The sequence below is a fragment of the Geospiza fortis genome, unplaced genomic scaffold (assembly GCF_000277835.1).
Source record: "Geospiza fortis unplaced genomic scaffold, GeoFor_1.0 scaffold98, whole genome shotgun sequence".
In the NCBI taxonomy this organism is placed as follows: Eukaryota; Metazoa; Chordata; class Aves; order Passeriformes; family Thraupidae; genus Geospiza; species Geospiza fortis.
The window spans coordinates 8,426,745-8,434,063 of NW_005054306.1; positions in this window are offsets into that span (position 1 = coordinate 8,426,745).

Here is a 7,319-nt window from a genome sequence, read left to right on the forward strand (position 1 = left end):
GGGGGTGGGGAAGGAAGAAAATAAAAATTTTTAGCAAATGCTGTAGAAGAGAGGAGAAAAAGAAAGAAATCGTAGTAATAATTTATCCAGACCTGGAAAGGATGGCCAGAATATTCTTACTGCTTTGTTTGTGGTGTGGTTCCCACACTAGCCTGCTGGAGCACCTGCCTTGCTGCTCTTTCAATTTTTAATGCAAAATACAAATTCAATTTTTAGCAGGGGTTCAGAAAGACATTATAATAAAAAACCTAAAGACTTCTGTGTTTCAAAGGATCTGCTGGGAACTCATCAGGTCTGAGCTTACATGTTGCAAGTGGCGCATGTCATCACGGAGCCATGGACAAACTGAGCCTCACAGAGCTGTGGCCCCGCGTGCTCCTGCCCAGCTCCTAGAGATGAAGCAGAAAGAGAACAAGGAGAAATGCTATGCAAATAAGTGTTTGTCTAAGTGCTGATATAATTTGGGGTGGGTCATTAGCTAAAAAGCTTATGTTGAAGAACTCTGGCCTGTAATTCATTAATCTCTACTGGTTTAATCCACAGCTGTTTCTGAGCCTGCTGCAGCTCTGGTGTTGCGGGCAAACTGGACTCGAGGTAAACTGAAGCAGTGCAAATAAGGATCACTGTCATGTCCACAAACAGTACAGAAAAAGAGGTGAACTTGAAAAAGTGTTCCTGGTAAACACAGAGGCCTTAGGTTGTGAAATAACAGATCTTTACAGTTTCTTTTGAAAGGTTATACATGTAGCACTAGTAGCTGGTGTAAATTTCTTTTACTGACCTCTGGTGCACAGGCAGGCAGGCTGAGATTATATCCAAGATTTAGGTATTATTTGGTATAGATCTAGGAATTATAGAAAAGCCAGGTGTAAATTTTAGAGTTTGACTTTGGTTTGGCAATCTCCCTGCCTGAAGCTTCACAGGCTGAAATGTTTACTGAGTTAGATCAGAAAACAGCAGTGAATCTTAAAATATCAAAGGCAGATTAGCCAAAATACTCTTAGGTATTTGGGTCTTAATTCTTTCGGTGTTATGGGAAGTGGCCTGTATCATAATTTTATCAAGATCACAAATTATAAATGCATTTCTCCTATTGGCATTTGCCTGCTATGTGGAACTGAAACTTTAGGTCTTATTAGAAGTTAATCAGCAAAAGACAACTATCTAGCCGCATTTTTATTTTTTTTTGTAGCAGTTTGAGGATTTTTTTTGTTTTTTTTCTTTCACTTCTTCCTTCTCCAATTAACTGTCAGTGTTTACTTGGAAATTTAAGAAACCAAAATATTTTGTCACTAATTCCTCTGTAATTCCTCTTTTGCAAACTTCTCATCTATATCAGGTTCTAATACTTTTGTTTCCCTTTCAGTCTAACTTACTGCAAGGAATGTGTTTTCAATCAAACTGTGCATGTGCTTAATCCCTACATTTTTGTTAGTGAAGGGCATTAATTTTTTTCCAGCCTGAACTCCTTCTCTTTGCTGAACAGCCTTTGCTCCTTAAGAGCTTTTGTACCTTTCATCTCTAGACCAGGTGAAGTGCTGCATTGCTTCTTTTCTGAACAGATTTTCTTTAAGAGCATTCTCTCTTCACAAAGAAATGAATAGCTCTTTGCAGAATAATATGGGGTTAGTCTCAATTTGAAGAGAGAGAAACAAAGCAGTCTTCTGTATGTGGCTAATTAAAATCCATTATTGCTTCCTGCTTTCCAAAAAGCAGTTGAGATATGGATTATTGGTGGCTTGTGGATAAAGCCTGAAGAAGATCACATTGTAAAGCAGTGAACAATTTTCAGCTAGATATTGAATGGTAATGTATCAGTGATCAGTATATTTGAACTAACTGAGTGACCAAAATACTGTAAAGCAAAACTGAATAAATTCTTATGGCACACACCCATGGGTGGCTGTGAACATCCAAACATGATTTTTAAAGGCTTTGATCCTTCTGAAGATATGAACAATACCTTCATAAGGATCTGAGTACATATGTCAATTTGAATGCTTACAAAAGGAAATGGATGCCAGGTGTTGAGTGATGCCCCAAATTTTGAAACAAGTATGTTTCTGTGAGCAAGTTTCCAAGAATTACTATCTGTTGTAGTGCTATTAGAATGACAATATCTAAGCAAATGTATAGAGTTGGAACTTCCAGATTTATTTTTTCTCATTGAAAACCTGGAATTATTTGAGCTCTCCATTTTGTAAGAAGGTGTTCAGAGTTTGAAGGTTTTTTTTTGTGAGATTTGAACTTGCTAGGCTGACGTAGATATGGGAAAAGACATGCTAGTTCAAAATTGATCACTCTTGCCTGAAAATTTGCTCTTGGTATAGTTGCCACCGCTTTCAGAACAGCCAGACTGGGAGGGTAGGAAGAGCTTGATCTTGGGTAAGGCAAGGAGGGTTTTCTAAATATTGGCCAGGTGTTTATAGAGAATTTTCACTGTAAGATATTTCAAAAGAACTGCCTCAGGTCAATACACTGGTACTTCTAAAAAAATGGGTTCTGTCAAGAAATTTATGGTTGTGCAAACATAGCAAAGCATTGCACAGAAAACACCATTCTACAGTAGGGTAAGAGCTCATGTACCCCTAGGGGCTGATTGTTGTTCCAGGCAGATGATGCTTTCATATCCATTGAAAGTGCAATTTTAAATTCAGATGGTCTCTGTTGTGCTCTGATTATTTTATGAAGGGCCTTGCTTTCCAGCTTCATGCTGGCATACTAATTTGATAGTTATTTCTTTTCTAATTTCTTAGTCTCAGACCTAATCTTTATGCTCCTTCTAATTGTTTTTTATTATTACATTTACTGTTTTAAGCTCTGGTTTCTCTCTGTACCTTAAGTAGCTGGCTGCTAGTACGTCTTTGCTACACCACTGTGCACGCAGTGTTCACTGCCTGTATTTGCATAATGAGCTAATCTTTGTTGGCTGATTACTTTGTGGAAAGAATTGAACTTTTAACTGATAATTGCAATCTATGAAACTGCAGTCACCTCACAAATGATCAAAGTATGTTTGCTCAAAGTTCTGCTGAAATTGATGAGCTCTCACTCTACATATCAATACCCAGCTAGGAACTTTACCTAACATTCAGCTCTATAAGAACAAAAACCTCATCTTACTAGGTCAGGTGCTCTGGAGTTAATAAAAATAAGATATTTCTAAAAAAATTCCCAATACTGTTCTTTGTATAGGTAATGATTTATCTTAATATAATGTTAATTTGAGGCCAACAGAGAAAAGCATGTACTTTTCCAAGCTATAGTTTTAAACTGAGTGCTTTGCCTTGTGCACTGAGCTTACGATGCTAAAATTATATTTGCAAGCAGAACACACAAAACTAATTTCTTTGGACAGATCAAATATATCTGAACTACATATTAACTTACCCATCATATCTAGTCTAAATTCCTTAATTTACTTTTTTTGTGAAAAAGATTTTGTGTTAGCATTGCTTTCTCTATTCACAGACGAAACTTTTGAGGTAGAATTTGCAAATAATATAATTTTAGTGAATTTGTCATCAGGATTAAATAAAAAAAAAGTGTCAACATTGGCCTTTACTACACGGCCAATGAAGTAAAGTTGAATGTTTTGCTACAGCGATAATGTGCAGCTATGTCCCTTGGTCTGTGTGAGCAGCACAAAGACCAAGGGATATAACTTTTTGTGAATGTTTTTTTCATAAACACAAACCATGAAATTGCTACTGTATTTCAAGGAATCCTTCATACATTCTGTCCCATGACCTGAATTCTTTTGAAATAGCAATAGAAACTGCTGGTACAAATACAAAGGCGAAGGCTCTTTCCTGAATATCTTGCATGAGCTAAGGTGGAGCGAGACCAAACATTCTTCTCCATATTCTACAGCTCTGGATTTGCAGCATGGAGAACTCGATTTGCATGCCATTGCCCATGAGGAGGGATGTGTAATGAGGAGCTAAGCACAACCCTTTCCTGTCGAAAGACATTTGAAGGCATATCTGTGGAGTTCTCCATATTGCTCATACTTTTAAGTAACACTCAGAGTATTCAATTTATGACAAGCTTCCAGACGGATTTCTGTTAGGACCTGTGGCAACTTTTAAAGAGTAGCAAGTTGAACAAACCCCTGTGCGAAGAGGCTGTGGTTAATGTCAGAGGTTCTGGAGAAAAGGCTGAAAGAGGCTGAAAAAAAACCCCGTGGTTGATCCAAAACCACATTGTGAGAGTCCAAAATCAATCTGAGTTGACTGTATTGTCATCAATCTGGAATTTGCAAGTAATTGTTCAAGTACTCCTTTGCAGTTTGTACCCCGAAGTGCCCCTAAGATGACTTTGTTATCTTCTACTGTTGCAATTGTTGTGTAACTTCACTGTTGTTTTTTAAAAAGCTGTAGGTGACATACTGGCAGCTGTGATATATAGTGGAAGAAAAGGACAGCTCAATCAGCAAGCTGAAATGAAAGCTATGTGCCAAAGAAAATCTTCTGTGGGCCTTACCATGGTTTTTCCTGAAGGAAAACTTTTGTTTTATTATAGGTGCTGAGCTTGCTTTCTTAGTGTCCTGGGGTGACTTTATAATGCTGAATTGGTATCCCTATTCATCTGTTCAGCCCAGAAATAAGTTTTTGCACCTTTAAAAGTAGATCTGAGAGCAAAGAAGGGGAGAAGGAGAAGCAGTGGAATGTCTGAGGTGGTTGTATTCAAAAACACAGAGATAAGAGCTTCAGCTTCCCTTCTCACAGACTGTCTTCTCTGCAGCATGGATGGACAGTGGGAGAAAGCTCTCCTTTGCTTTTTAGTTAGTTTTCTTTAGCAAGCTGAGGCAGTGAAGTTCCCTAGACTGTGTTTTTTCTTTTTCTTGGAACTTTTCAAACCACCTCTGGATGGAAAACGCAGAAGAACACCCAGAGAAGTTCCATTGTTTAATATTATTCATTTTTCCTTGTTTTGTGAGTACTTTGCTTGTTAAATAAACAGGGGTTTTTTCCAGTTTTCTCTAAAGAGATTTTTGTCTCCCAAACTGGGTGGGGGGAGGGGCCACTTGAATTTGCTTTCTAGAGGGATGCCTTCAGAGATTTCCTCCCTAAATTTGCCCTAAACCAGGACACTTAGTTAGAATCAGAAATAATATTTGGGGTTTTTTTCAAGTTTCTGGCCCATTTTTATCTTCTGAAAGGGTAATTTGGAAGACCAGTTCTGACATTTACCTCCTCTGCTCTTCAAAGTCAAGTCAAACTGGCTGCTCACAAACCAGACCATGACGTACCATAAAGAATGTTAACGTATTTCCTTAAACCTTTCAAACTTCTTCAGTGGCTGAAATTTTTAGTAGGAATAAGTTCATGTTGGGGGAAACAAACTATTCTTACTTTGCTATTTTACACTTTCATCTTCTCTACTGTAACAAATGACAGTTTAAGTGCTTGTGACACAAGTGGAGGAGACATTTTTCCATGTGCACACTATTAGTCATGTTACAGGTTCACCTTGCAACCCTGATGGGGCTTCCACACCCCACCTGAGCATCTAGAAAACAACCCTCACAAAATAAGATGATATCCTTCTGCTGTTTTAATTATATAAAGCAGCTAGTGAAAGGATCTGATAGGAATCAGAGTGGTGCAAACAATGAGACTATTAATTGCTCAGTCAGGGATTACAGAAGGTAGCAGCTTATTAAAAATTTTTATCTGCCTGAAACAGCATGTTCCAGCAGTTCTGTATTACTATTTTTCTGTAATGAGTATTATGTTTTAAATAGTTCCCTGCAATTTTGGGGGGCAGTGCTGATGGTGAGGTAGACTATTTTTTTAATGAGAGACATTTAAAAGGGTTTGCCGCCCTGAAAATAATCACTGTGCTTTTGGAAAATATTTGATGAAATCTGTTGTCAAAATTCTGTTGAGGCACACTGTCCCATCATTATTCACCAGAGAGGATGAGCTAGCTGACTCAGGGTGGAAGATATCCCTGTTTTCCTTGGCATAGTGTGTTAGTCAGTTGCATGATGTTGTCCATAGCTGTGTGAAACAGCTGGCACCAAGAATAGCTACAGTGGTAGCTGCAGAAGTGTTGCAGACTAAAACCAGAACAGTGGTTGTTAAACACTACACTGATAATTCTCCCACTTCTTCAGTTCAGGATGTTTTGGAAGCTTCAAGTCTACTACATGTTGAAGGTCAAGGCAATTACTCAGGATATAAAATTAGTTTCTCTAAGGGACAAAGTTGCACGGCTTCAAGTGACTTGGCTGAAAATTCATCAAATTTAATTTTCATGGGAGTCTGAAAGGGTTGGGATATCTAGAGACCATGGTTTCCTCTCACTTCCAGATTCTGTACAAAATTAATTTCCTACAAATATCTGAATGACTCCAAAGTGATTTAGACAGATGGTCTAACTGACTTCATGGGTCTATAGTTTCCCTCAGAAGGAATTCCTTGCCAAAATTGTATTTGTTCCAAAATTTGGTTTCCTATTTTCTAGCAGGAAGCATTTCTCTGCTGATTTAGAGCTAGAGGAAAATGGCAGTGTAAAAAAACACCATCCTGGATCAACAAGGGAAATAAGCTTTTTTGGAGAAGAAATCTTTGCCTAGAAAACCCATTACAGGAATTGTGACACATTATGGCATTGTTTACAACAGTGGGTTTTACAAATCAAGAAAAGTTTTATCTGAAAAAACTACTTGTAAATATGCCTTCTAAGTGAAAATTGTGTGGCGATAGCCCAGATAACTAAAAAAAAAATATCATATCTAAGCCATCAAAAATTTTGAGGAGAGGGAAGCTTAATTGGATTGCTGTGCTTGTGAATGTCTGTGTTAAAAATAAAGAAGCATTTTAAAAGTTGAGTCAAATTTTAAAGGAGTTAATTCCCACAACATGGATGAATCTCATTCCATGACAGGCTTTTAGTTAGAGAAGAGAAAATACCAAGAGCAGATTAAATCTTTTGAGAGGGTAAATAATAATTTAAATGGTTAATTTCCCTTGGAGTTTTTATTCCTGTGGTGTTTTTTTCCTTAAAAATCTACTCCAAAAAAGCTTGCTTTCTTCATTCATCATTTTAAGTGAATTTCATGTATTCTCCTTGTCTTTTTCTATTTCTGAACAGGAAACTGACCGTATGAAATGTTAGTCAGGTATCAGTTCCTGATTTAACACCATCTAAACTAATTTTTCAAACCATGTTGAAACCTCCCCATGCACCACTGCTCTGTATAGTATGCTTTAAGGCCTTTTGTTTTTTGTGATGAAACAGAATCAACCAACATTATGCTCTGGAGCTGTGGGGATTTTTTTAATTTACTGGTGTTTTGGTATCAAAGC